The 14,123-nt window shown below is 35.4% G+C and overlaps 1 non-coding gene across 1 annotated transcript; it reads right to left on the minus strand.

Moving 5' to 3' along the window:
• Positions 1-13,261: 13,261 nt before the first annotated feature.
• On the minus strand, positions 13,262-13,457 carry LOC120092255 (U2 spliceosomal RNA). Its single transcript, XR_005485965.1, has one exon. It is a non-coding gene; the product is annotated as a U2 spliceosomal RNA (small nuclear RNA).
• Between the last annotated feature and the right edge of the window lie 666 nt (positions 13,458-14,123).

The raw sequence follows: 14,123 nt of genomic DNA on the forward strand, positions 1-14,123 counted from the left end.
AATGAAAGAACTCCCCACGCATATATCAATGTATCATGTGAGGATTAAATCCTCAACACCATACACAAGCATATAGTCCCTTGTTCTTCTAAGATACTCGAGGATTATCATAACCGTAATCCAGTGATCAAATCCAGAATTTGATTGATATCTACTGACAATTCCAACTACACAGTAAATGTCTAGCCTAGTACACAACATAGCACACGTTAGCCTACCCACTGTCCATGCATAAGAAATTTGTCTCATCTCCTCAACTTCTTGAGGTGTCTTAGGATACTTTACCTTAGACAAGATAATTCTATGCGTAAAGGTAATAAACCCCTCTTGGAATTCTGCATCGAATATCTGACAAGCATCTTGTCAATATACGACACCTGAAACAAGACCAATATTTTGTTCTTAAGGTCCCTGATAATGTGGATCCCTTAGACGAGCATCTTATTAAAAAAAAAAAAAAAAATTCTTATTTCTTTTTTCATTTCATATTGAGTTAATCTCTCACTACCTCTCAGTAACTTCCCACATGGGGTGTTATTTTTTATTTATTAATATTAATATTAAATCAACATATAATTTAAATCAATTAAATAATATTTAATAAATCTAAATTATTAAATTTAATTCATTAAATACCATATATTTAATTAATATTATATTTAAATATATTTTTCTCTTATAACCTATACTTTTAATATAAATATAATTTATATTATCTAATATTTGAATCTTATTAGAATATTTTAATTTTCTCATATAATAAAGTTTAACTTTGATTTTAATTCAAAATTAACTTTGATATATAATATATCCATATATATTATAATAATTATATCATATACAATTATATTTCCAAATAATTTGAACAATTCAAATTCATCCAAAACTTTAGGTCCCATTTGGTAACTATTTTATTTTTTGTTTTTCTTTTTGAAAATTAAGCCTACGAGTACTCTTTCACCTCCAAATTTCTTCCTTTGTTATCTACTTTTCACCAATAGTTGAAAAAAAAAAGCCAAATTTTGACTAAAAATAGCTTTCAAAAAGTTATTTTTGTTTTTGAAATTTGGCTAAGAATTCAAGTTAAGAAAGATACAAATCATTGTGTGAAATGTTGATGAAAATAGACTTAATTTTCAAAAACTAAAAACTAAAAACCAAATAGTTATTAAACGAGACTTTAACAACAACTCAATTTTTATATGCCTGCCATATTGTCTGTAAATCCTTTTATATGCAACTTTAAGACAAATTATTGGATTGCTAAAAGAATGAAAAAAGAAAAACAAATGATTGGAACAAATTCAAACCATCCCACCTAAGTTTCGTTTGGGATTGTTGTAGCTTTTAAAATAATTGTGCTGTTAGAAAACTTAGCTGCAAAACTTAAACTTGAAAAAGTAGGTTAGAGTGTTTGGTAAATAAAAAATATCTTATTTCCGATATAATAATTGAAATAGATTTATAATCAACTTCTTTTTTAATTTTTTTAATTTAAAATTTTAAATAATTGTTTAGTATGGGAAATTTTATTTCTTGTAAATTAATTTTTAAATATTAAGGGGAAAAGCTTTATCTAAAAAAAATTGATGCATTTAACATATGAGAAATAGAAAATAGATTTTGATTATATTAGAAATAGATAAATATATAAATTTTATTTTAAATAAATCTTTTTTTAAAGTATAAAATTGATCCTAAATATTAATTAAAAATTCTAAAACTAGTAGGATACTCCTTTTAAAATAGATGTAGAATTAATGTTTTTTTAAAAGTGCTTGTATCCGATTTAATTTAAATCTATTTTAGCACATGTAAAAATCTGTTCAAATTTATCTCAAACGTAGCTTTGATAATATATGGTTGGTTAGGACTCCACTAATATGATTGAGTAATGTAAAGGTTTTCGATTTTGTTTTCTTAAAAAAAAAGACAAAAAGAAAAAAAGGAAGAAAAATATTTAGGAAAATAGTTGAGAATTGAAACCAAATAGGCAAATATTTAGCAAAAATAGAGTGGAAAATTTATAGTAAAGTTCAGTCATCTATGCTATCAAATTATATTTTAAGTTAAGATATCAAGAAAAAAGAACTTATTTCTAATTTCAAAATTTCAAACAACATGCATTTTAATATAAGAATACAAAGAGCATATAGCATGGGAAATTTGTACGAATGACCCAAAAATTTGGCCCAAAATGTCAATGACCAATTTTTAAAAAATAATGTCAATTGACTCTCTGCTGACATCATCGCCATACCAAATTACGTAAATTGCCCTTATTTCGTCTTCTTACCTTTTTACTGAGAACCCACCAAAACTAAACTATTCTTCATTCAAATTTTCCAAGGCTAACGGCTTCGTATCACTCATAAACGAAAAAACTATTTCCGACTTGCAAACGATTCTACTGCCGCCAACAAATCGAATCTTATCGGTAAATCTTTCAATATGGTTTTTTTGTTTGTTTTTTTGTTTTCGATGTGTTCTGTGGTTGAAGATGAGTAGAAAGAGTTTGTGAGCGAGATAACTGAGAGTGAAATCGGTAGAGCGACACCAGAGAGAACGAATGTGAGCGAGATAAGTGAACCTATGGTTTTTTTGTTTGTTTTTCTGGTTTTCGATGTGTTATGTGGTTAAAGACGAGTAAAAAGAGAGAATGTGAGGGAGATAAAGGAGAGTGACACCGGAGAGAGCGACATCGGAACATCGGAGAGAGTGACACTAGAGAGAGTGACACCACAGAGAGCGATACCGGAGAGAGCGATGCCACGAGAGCGAATCTAGCAAGATTTAAACAGAATGTTGTTTTACATTTTTTTTTCTGAAGGAGTTTACTGATTGAATTTTTTAATAAATGCAGGAGCGATTTAAGATGGCTACATGTTTCAGAATAGTCGAAGCCGACCGATTTTTCGGTCAAGTAACCAGTTTGGCCCACATTGCTAATGCAAACAAGATTGTCAAATAGAAGCTCACGCCAACGTAGTTAGCCATGTTCAAGAGAATAGTTTTTAGGCGATTTTTTGACATTGATACGGTGTTCAACAACCCAATTGTTCATCACATGTTGCTTAGAGAAGTGAAGAGGACAAAATCAGACTCAATGTCATTCTCTGTCTGTGGGAAGGTTGTCACCTTTTCGAAAGATTACTTTTTGGTGATGACTGGTTTGTGGCAATCCCCATCATGAGTTGATCGGAACCAACAGTCCTCATATGAACTTGTTATCAAGTATTTTGGTAATCGAGTGACGAAGGACACTTTACACCTCTGTGAACTTGAAGAAAAATACAAGGACTTAGAGTTTGAAAATGATGATGATGCTGTGAAGATCAGCCTAGTTTACCATACTGAGGTCGCAATGATGGGTAAAAACAAACAGAAAAAAAATGCAGTCGACCTCAAACGTTTCAAGGACGTTCAAAACTTGGAGTACTACAATAGTCTTGAATGGGGTACCATTATTTGGGAGAGGACATTGGATGCCCTAAAAATTGCCTTGAATGATAAGAGCAATCTATACAAGACGAGGGTCAAAGCAAATAAAAACTACGTTGTGAAGTACTCCTTACATGGATTTCCACAAGCGTTCCAGGTAAATTTGATTAACATAATAATCGTATTGTTTGATCTAACATTACTATTGTTCTGAATATATTTTAAATTTTATTTAGGTATGGACGTACGAGATCCTAGCTTCATCGATAGCTGGGAACATTGCGGAGCGAAGGAGCAAGGTGGCTTTGCCTCGCATATTACGATGGTCATGCAGATATTCGAGTCTAACAATGTACATTTACTCTATGCATAATATGTTTATCTGGTTGTTAAATTTACACTAATCAGTTTATTGGGTTGTTAATGCAGATAAAGGTTGAAGAGGGCACTGTGATGTCAAATGCTGAAAGGGAGTTTCGGGATACCCCAGTGGAACGACGACCTATATTTGAGCTAGGTGCAGATGATGATAGTTCTGAAAGTGGCAATAGGTCGATAAGTGAGGGGGGTAATCCCGAAAGTGAAAGTGATGGTGATGACCATCGTGGAGATGACAATGATGAGGTTGTCAGGGTGGAGGGAGGGGATGAACCCAAGCATTCTGAGCACGAGGATGCTGAATATGGAAGGGTGGAAGGAGGGACATACACACGTAGTGATGATATGTTCCATGATATGATGGGAGACGTACGCGAAGAGGACGAGTTAAACCAAGTTGATGTCTTTCTTGCGGACTCCAGTACAGAGCGACCTGTGGATGAGGAGTATCCTGAGTGTGCTGCCCGCCGCAGGGAGGGAGCCAATGCAGACGAGTCTATTTATTCATACTTGCGGTTCATTGACAACCCACTGTCGAGGTCTGATGGTCGTATATCGGGTTTAGATAGTCGTGTCTCCAGTATGGAGGAAAACATGACTGACATGAAAGGGAAATTGTCGGCCATCCTGTCATTGTTGCAGTCTATGTGCAAGGTTTGCAACATTTTATGTCTTTATGTGTTTAGCTTTTACGTGTTTGTGAACTCACCATTTTACTTTACTAATTGAAAGGTTCCACGGTGAATGAGGAGACGAACAGGTCACCCATCCCATCTCGGGATCCCGATACGACTGCGACTGCCTCTGAAACTCCCATCCCCATATCCCCTCTACAGCCCGATACCACCACTTCACCTATTCCCACCCCCCTTGTACAGCCCGATACCACCACTGCCACGACATCACCGATTGACGTCGAACCTATACAGGCCGACGTCTCACAAACAGAGCCCGACATGTCTGCCTTACTCACCATGCCACATACAGAGGCTGGCATTCCTAGCATCTCAGAGCCAGACACTTCCGGGATTGTTACGACCACAGAAGGACTTCCACTGATGAGTAATTTATCGATCAGTAATCTTTGTTTATATTTTTATATTTCTTGATGAGTAATATTTTGTTATCTGTTTATGTAGGAATCTCGAAGAATTAGTCGTAAGAGAAGACCGGTTGATAAATATACACCCCCAGCCCAAGTAAAGAAGAAAAGTGTGGCTAAACATCCTCTCCTAGGTGTAGCTACGTCAATATCCAGATCGATCGACACATATAACGTAGCACACGTTGTTCCACACAATATCTTGACAGAAATGATGGGCTAGATCTCTGATGACAATACAGACAACGAGGTTCGAGAGAACTCCTTCAAACCTTCAAGGAATTGATTACCCCGAATTCGTTGGTCGAGTGCGATGTAAGTGTCTTAGTTTTTACGTCTCTACATGTTGGCTATCTTGTACTTTTACTGACATATTATTTTTTCATGTAGACAATAAATACTTTATTTTATTTTATGAAAGATAAATTTTATACCCAGTCCGACATGTGCATGCATAAGTTCACCATCTTGCCAATTGGTGTAACGGTAAATTTTGATATTTCGTTTCTTAACTTCTCATTTCGTTAACTTTCTTGGTCTTTACTTCTTTACTTAACTTCTCATTTTATTTGACAGAGTCACCTCAATGCTCGTGGCAGGGTATTTAAACGAATAAAGAATAAGTCACTTCTGGAGGCTGCCCTAGATTGGGAAGATGAAGACACGTATAAGGACTACGTCACCGGTAAATTCGATGTCAAATGGGCAGATGTGGATTTCGTTTACACGGCGATGAATATCAGTGACCACTAGATGGTCCTTGCAATGGAAATTAAAAGAGGCCACATATTCGTGTTCGATTCACTTCCGTCATACACACCAATGACAAAGCTGGTGAATTGGCTAGAGCCATTGACGGTCACAGTACCATCCCTACTTCACTACTGTGACGTGGATCGATCAAAGCCGGACCTATCCATAGCCCGTTGGAAAATCTCGCGACCTAAGAACGTCGACATACAACACGGGTCACTTGATTGTGGCATCTTCGCAATAAAACTACTGGTACACCTGGTGACTGGTGTTGATCCATCCGTAATCACTCAGGAGAAGATGAGTGAATATAGGATGCAATTAGCGTGTCAGCTATGGGCAAACACTCCATATTTTTTTTATATGTATAGAACATTGTATTTTTTATTGTATGTAAAAACATTCATTTATTTTTTATGTATGTAAAAATATTCATTGTATAATTGAACATATATTTTTTTTGAAAGTTCAAAATTCAAAGTTCAAAGTTCAACATCAGAATTTTATCAGAACATGCATTTTTTATGTATAATGAAGCTACTGCTCTTTTCATTGTATAATTGAACATCTATTTTTTATGTAAGTTCAAAGTTTAAAGTTCAATATCAAAATTTTATCAAAACATGCATAATTGAGATTAGAACATTATATGGTTCAAGGTTCAAAGTTCAAAGATTGAGAGAGCGAGATGTTCAGAGAGAGCGAGAATGAGAGAGAGATTTGTTATCTATTTTGTTACAAGTATGGAGATTGAGAGAGTATGAAGTCATTGTTTTTGTTACACGTATGAAGATTGAGAGAGTATTTGTTATCCACTTTTGTTACAAGTATGAAGATTGATAGAGTATGAAGTTATTGTTTTTTGTTTTCAGTATGAAGATTGAGAGAGTATGAAGTTATCCATTTTTGTTACAAGTATGAAGACTGAGAGAGTATGACGATGGAGAGAGTATGAAGATTGAGAGAGTATGAATATTGCTATTATATAAATACTCCAGCTTGTTATTGTTTTTTGTTTACAACAGGAAAGTATGAAGTATGAAGTGTTACAAGTATGAAGTATGAAAAACAATGAAGTATGTTACAAGTATGAAAACTTATGAAGTATGTTACAAGTATGAAAAAGTATGAAGTATGTTACAAGTATGACGTATGAAAAAATGATCAATGGTATTTATAACTAAACTGGATGAGGGGTTTTTATTCTCGATCTCTAGGATTTTCGGCACGTCGCACGATTGTAAATGGTTCAGTACAATTTTGGCAGTTATGTCCATAATTCCCACACAGACCACACTTCATTTGTCTGCGAAATTCTCCTCTGAATGGTATTCTTCTCACTCTTTGTCGCCCAGATTGTGGCATAAACTTCGGAGGAAGGATAATTTTTTCTACGTATCTAGAAGGTCTTTTCCATTCAGATATGTGGTCAAGTGGATTTATAGGCTTCGAATACGCAGTCATTAGAGAGTCCACTGTATAAAATCGACTGCAAAGACTGTGGATGGGTATATTTCTTTCCTTGGCAACAACAATTGCATGGGAACACGGGATACCAAGTGAGTCGAATTCCTTACACGTGCATCCCTTCGTGAAAATTGACAATACTGTCCAATCGATTATCTCGCACGTGTACCCGATAACAATCAATCGGCTCAAGCCGATATCGTCCGCTCTTATCAGCTTCACTTTCCAATTTGGTTTCACAGTAGTCAGAGTGCAATGTCGTTCGAGATGCCCAGTAATTCCTCCGTTCGTAGAACCACGATTAGAGCATTCCTCTAACATGTTCAATCAAGCATACTATGGCATCAGTCGATACTCTTTAGTTAAGGAATTGAAACGCTCTGCATTGTTGGATGTCATATTATCATATCTTCGTTCTATTTGGTAAACCTGTGCCCACCTTTGAAGACCGATGTCTTTAAATATTTCGTGACAACACCGTCTCTAAAACTCGGAGTTCGTCCCATTTTGTCTGGAACTCTGTCATGTGAAATGCCCTTGCTGCATCTCTAAATATCCCAACAACCGTACTATCCTTAAAGTTTGTAACCAGATTTTGTTCTATATGCCATGTGCACAATCCATGAAATGTTGTGGGAAAAAATGCACGAATAGTATTGTCGATAGATACCATCCGATCAGACACAAACACTAGATTATCGGGTTCTCTGATACTGCATTTCAAGTTTGACATAAACCATTTTCATGATCGATTGGTTTCATTGTCCACTATTGCATATGCTAGTAGGTATAATTGATTGTTCCCGTCCATAGAAACCACAACCAACATGGTGCCTTTGTATTTTCCTTTCAAGTGCGACCCATCAACAATAATACAAGGCAGACAGCTTGCAAAACCTCTAATACAAGGCCCTAATATCATAAACATATACTTGAAATATGCATCATCTTCAAGTTCGATCTCAAAGACTGTATCCAGATTCTCTATTTTTAGCGCTTCTCCATAGACATGTAGTATAGAGTATGAGTATTCTGGAGTACCTCTAGTGAGATCAAATTCCTTCACATGGCACATTCTCGAAACTAAGGTTAAAAATTGTATAGTGGATATGAAGGACAAGAAGAAGAGACAATGGATTTATTAAAGGTTTTAAGATATTAAAAACCCAGCATTTTGAGAAGAAATTTAGAAAAGATTCATAAGTCATAATCACTTGGATAATACTACGACTTGATGGAGTAGATAAAGTAGATGTGATGATATAAAGAATTATTTTGGAATATTTAGCTAAGTTGATGTCATTAAAGGAAGATAAAATAGTTGGACATGACCTTGGACTTACCCAGGCCACCTGGGAGTGAGAGGATGAGATGAAAGCCCAGTACCCAGAGCTTTTTCAAGAATGAACTTTCGAGGGCGAAAGTTCCTTGAGGAGGGAAAAACGTAACACCCCCCAGTGTTTTAACTTTCGAGGACGAAAGTTCTTTGAGGAGGGAAGAATGTAACACCCCGCATATTTTTTTATATAATAATGTAATTTCAGTAACGTTATTATTTGGTAATTCAATAATTGCTTAGTCGGAGGGCATTTTTGGAATTTTGGATCTCAAGTATAAATGCGGGAATTTAAGTTTGGCGGAAAATTATTCAATTTTGAATTTCAATGTGAAAGTTATGGCAGAAATTAATTTTCCTTTCGAAACGGAAAGAATTTATTATAATTATACCTTCTTTTTAGTTATTACATTTATTATTTTTTTTTTAAACCCTCACCAACCCTTCTCCTTCTTCTTCCTTGCACCGCATGACAACACCACCATCCCCAATTTTTCTTTCTTCTTTCCTCCCAACCGCACGCCGCCTCCGTCTAAACCCATGAACGCCGCGCCTCCCCTCTTCCGACCACGAGCATCTGTTCAGCGGCGTGACTCCTAAGTCGACTCAACTCCCTTCAGTCGTCTGGGCCGTGAAGCAGTCACCGCCACTCGATTCACGAGATCAGCCGTCTCTCTGATCGTTGAACCCCGACGGCCAGGTCGCTCGCCGTCAGTCACGCAAGGGTACTTTGAATCCGTCCTTTCTTGTCATTTGTGCTGCCAACAGTAAGGGTCGTCGGAACTTGTGGATTTGGGGTAAGATTGTGCCATTTTTTTTAATTGGATTTATTGACTAATGGTGTTCTGCTTCAATCTATTGACACATATTTGTTTGGGCTTTGAAAATCAAGTTTTGGAGAAGCTTTGAAGTTAAAAGTGTGCTGTCAAGAGGATTTGGTTGTGGTGTCGACAAGCTTTTAGGTAAGATTATTGGGAATTATTTGGTTAATTATTTTATTGGAACTAAGCTCTTTTATTAATTGCAATTTGGATTATGTTTAGGCCTAATTCAAGATCCATCTAAGCTAGGAGGAAGATTAATTTGCTTGTCGCTTAGACATAATTTTGACTTCGAGGTAAGTAATCTTACCACTGGAACTGCCCACGGGCCAGGCTTTAGTTGTATGCTAGCATGGTGAGTGTATGTTATGGTAAATTGTTAGCATGTTGATTGATAGTATGACCTGAATCAAAGTACGTTTTTGCACGAGTTCTAAATTGTTTAAATACACACCTAAGCACTTGATCGTTATGGTAAATTGTTAGCATGTGATGGTAAGTGTTTTCATACGTCGACGTCTGATCTGCTGGTATTGAGGCATACGTGTATGTTGTAAAATTATGATGTAAGGTTTACATGAATGTTGTATAATATGTTGTTGAGGATTATGTGTATGTGATGGAGCCATGGTACTAAGGATTTCATGTATGTTTTAGAATTGTACGATGTTGATTCTTTGAACGTTGAGACTGTGTGAATATCCTCATTGATTAGTTAGATGCTCACCAGTTTTGTGTTTCCTTCGGGATTCACCAGTTTGTGTTTCCTTCGGGATTCACCAGTTTCGTGTTTCCTTCGGGATTCACCGGTTTCCTGTTTCCTTCCGGATTCACCAGTTTCTTGTTTCCTTCAAGATTCACCAGTTTCGTGTTTCCTCCGGGATTCACCAGTTTCGTGTTTTCTTCAGGATTCATCAGTTTTGTGGGCATACTTAACTACAATAGGATAGGACTCAGTCTCTTGTTTGTTTCATGTGTTTATGTGCCATAGGTGGGTATCTAGAGGACATAGATGCCTAGCCTGACCCTAGTGGTGGGGTTACTTACTGAGTATTTCATACTCATCCTTTATTATGTTGATGTTTCTGGAAAAGGTAAAGATGCACCGGCGATGGCGCAGCGGAATTCGTGATCGTGTCACTGGGACTAGACTTTTTCGCTCCACACCTTGAAATTTAAGTCCTTATTTTCCTCTTAATATTTAGTTTTACTGTTCAAAATTTATTACTAAGAATTATTTCTTTTATATACTTTTGTTGGTCTTTAAGAATTTTGGGTACCTCATTATTTATTTTAACAATTGCATTTAATAAATGTCTTTTGAACTTCTTTTGTTTAATTAGCATTTATTTCAAATAACTGAGCATCGTTTTAAATTTTATGCATGCATTTATTTTAGTAACGGCCTTACCTAAGTCCTAGGGGGTCGGGTCGTTACAGACAATCTCATTTTCAAGTCCTTTTTTCTCAAAAATAGTTGACCAACTTCAACGTCCTCTGTCCCAGATGAAGAGGTGTCAGGCATAATTAACTCTGTCCTATAACTTGAAGACACAGATGGTGAAACCACTGAAGCTGCTGTAGAACAACGCACATCTCTATGATCACAATCCATTTCAATCAATCCTGTTGGTTGCTCATTCACATCCACATCCACTGAAAGACCACAATCCATATAATCGAATGTTGATGGTATAGTGTTGGTAGACAATGGAATATCAGTGTTGGTAGACAATGGAATATCATCCTCTTCCCTACGAAACTCATATGATTCCTCGTATTGTCTGTCCACAGCCGTATCATCATAACTCAAATTTCCAAACCCCATTCCAACCCATTCGTCCTGTTTAGACTTCAACGTTACAGCTATCTGAAGTCTACTAACCTCTTCTTGCAAAAGAAAGAAGTGAAGATCATCATCATCCGTTATGCATTGTGGAGGGGCTTCAAATTCATGATTATATTTAACTTTCAGGATAAGATCAAAATCTGAAGAACTGACTTTTGTAGTCCTGTAAATGCGAGATTTGAGTTCTTCATAATTCACTATAAGGGGCACAACGATTCCTTTCAACTATCCCCCAATATACTAACTTTCATTCTCATCCCAAGCACCTCCAAATTGAATAAATAGATATTTTTCTGTCATCCTACAAAGCAAGAGAACATTTGTCATTAAGTTGTACAAGCAATTGAAGTGTACTCTAGCTTTCGCTCAAAATCTCGCTCTCTCTCAAAATCTCGCTCTCTCTTTTATTCTTCCTCTTTCTTACTCTCTCCCAATACAAAATTTCGTAATGCTATCCTTCCAGAAATAACACATCAAAAATAATTAAATAGACTCAAAATAATTCACCTTTCTGAAAAAGCTGTTCCTTTCTAAGAAAACCTCGTCTTGAAAATCCTCATTTGAAAAATCTCCGTTCAACAAAACACCGTCGAAAACTAGAGAAGTAATCACTTTTGAAATGGAGTTTAGAGTTTAAAGAAATCACCAGTGTATTGTGTTTAGGTATTATTGATTTGATTTGAGGCTTTCGTCGTGACATTTTGTCAAATCAACAGTACACTGACGAGCAATCACATCAAACCAGGGAACTTCAAGCGAGAGCAAGAGCGAGAGCGAGAGCGTTTAATCAGATAAGAGCGAGATTTACCTCGTGAGGCCAGTGTAAGGGCAATTTACGTAATTTGGTATGGCGATGATGTCAGCAGAGGGTCAATTGACATTATTTCTTAAAAATGGTCATTTGACATTTTGGGCCCAATTTTTGGGTCATCCGTACAAATTTTCCCTCGAGATCCAAACTCTAAATATTCATTAAAAATCCAATTCTCCTCTCAAATGTCAAAATACACCAGTATTTATACTTTGTTATTTTCATGAAAAGGTGCCAAAAGTTACAAAGCTGTGTTACAAAGTTGTGCTAACTTCATTGCCACTTATTACCCTGTTTCATAGTTCGGAAAAAGTATTAGGACTTTTCTTTTAAATACCATTGAAATTTGTATGCATTTAATAAGTTCTATAAACAAATTATATTTATACACGTGTGTCGTATAATAATCACAAATTAAATTCTTTTATTTTTAAAATGATTGGAATTAGTACTCATAAATTTTTGCTTCGATTTTTATTAAAATTATGAACATATAGAAAATCAAACCGAAGGTAAGAACAAATCATTAAGAACTAACCAGAAATAGGCTCTACTTTTAAATGAGGCTCTTAAAGATAATACTAAGCGATCGTTTGGGTTTTGTTAAGCGATCGTTTAGATAATACTAAGCGACCGTTTACCTAACTGTTACGCGATTGTTTAGTTTTCGTTTATTAAAAATTCTACCTGATTCTAAAATGGACGTAGAATTAATGTTTTCTTAACGACGGTTTTAACCAATTTAATTTAAATCTGTTTTTGTAAACGTGAAAAACAGTTACAGATTTTCTTCAAATGACACAGCTAAGACAAATCTCAAACGTAGCTTCAATAATATTTGGCTGGTTAGGATTCCAGTAAACATGATCAGGTAATGTATTAAAGGTTTTGGATTTTTGTTTTCTTAAAAAAATTAAAAAAGAAAAAAACCAATAGGAAAATAGTTGAGAATTGAAACCAAATTGGCAAATTTGGTGTTTTCCCCGTTTTAGCATAAAAAATCCCACTTTTTTCCTTCATTCTACCGTTTTCATCTTCCTTTACCGATCGGTTTCATCCTCCTTCACCAAAACCTTCATTTCATCTTCCCTTTCAGCCCTCGTTTCATCTTCACCCAAAACAAACTTTCCTTCATTTATTTGATCATTTAAGGTCGTCTAAGCAGTTGAAATATTCTTATAAATTTTTGCTCTGGTTTTCAATGAAATTATAAAGTAAATACGTTGAAAGAAATAACAAATGAAGAATTGGCAGAAATCGGCTTTACTCTTAAATGAGGCTACAAAAATTGAAACTGAACTTGGAGGAGTGCGCCAGGCCCATGCAATAGTGCAACGCAAAGGCGACGCTCGAAGGCCCAAGTAGCAAGCTACTTTGGTGGACCTTCCCCCTAGAAAAATAAATTTAATATCATGTGGACCGATGGCCCACGTATCAGATATTAAACTGATAAGAACAGATACTACACTTGATCTTAGCCAAAAGGCCGAGAAAGGTATGAGTTGTTTCGTATCACTCCACTGCTCTTATAATCATCGCGTTTGTAAGCCTTTCAAACGTAGGCGATGTGGGACGAACAGCTGAATCCTTCCCCGCAATTTTGAACTTTAAAAACTCAATATTCTTTTTACTTCTTTTATTTATTTCTATATTATTGTTCTAAGTTTGTTCATTAATTCAGAATTGTGACCTCGACTCCCCGTCATAATTTCTCATGCACATTTTCTTTTTAAGTTCAGGCTCCATTGTTTTTTTTTTTTTTTACACCATCGTTAGCTACTTTATTTTGGTATTTTTATTATTAAAATAAACTTTTTTCTTAAAAACTAAAACTATATAGGTTTTTGTAACTTATTTTTATTTCTTGTTTCTTAATTACATTAGTAAAAAAAATATGTTAAATAATTGACTTTTACTTTTGTTTTTTAATATAAGAACAAAATAAAATTAACAACGATTTGGATGTTTAGTTGGTTGTTATAGTGTGGTTATACTAGTGTGTAGATTATAGGGGTCGTCATTCAAACCACAAAAATCGAACCGAACCGAACCAAAAACTCAATGAAACTATAAAATATGGTTCGATCCGGTTTAACATATTAGAAAATTCGGTTCGATACGGTTTAACTACCAAACTGAACCGATCCGAACCGTTTTCACCCCTA

The sequence above is a fragment of the Benincasa hispida genome, unplaced genomic scaffold (assembly GCF_027475165.1).
Source record: "Benincasa hispida cultivar pf3 unplaced genomic scaffold, pf3_genome.v1.1 HicScf1488, whole genome shotgun sequence".
In the NCBI taxonomy this organism is placed as follows: Eukaryota; Viridiplantae; Streptophyta; class Magnoliopsida; order Cucurbitales; family Cucurbitaceae; genus Benincasa; species Benincasa hispida.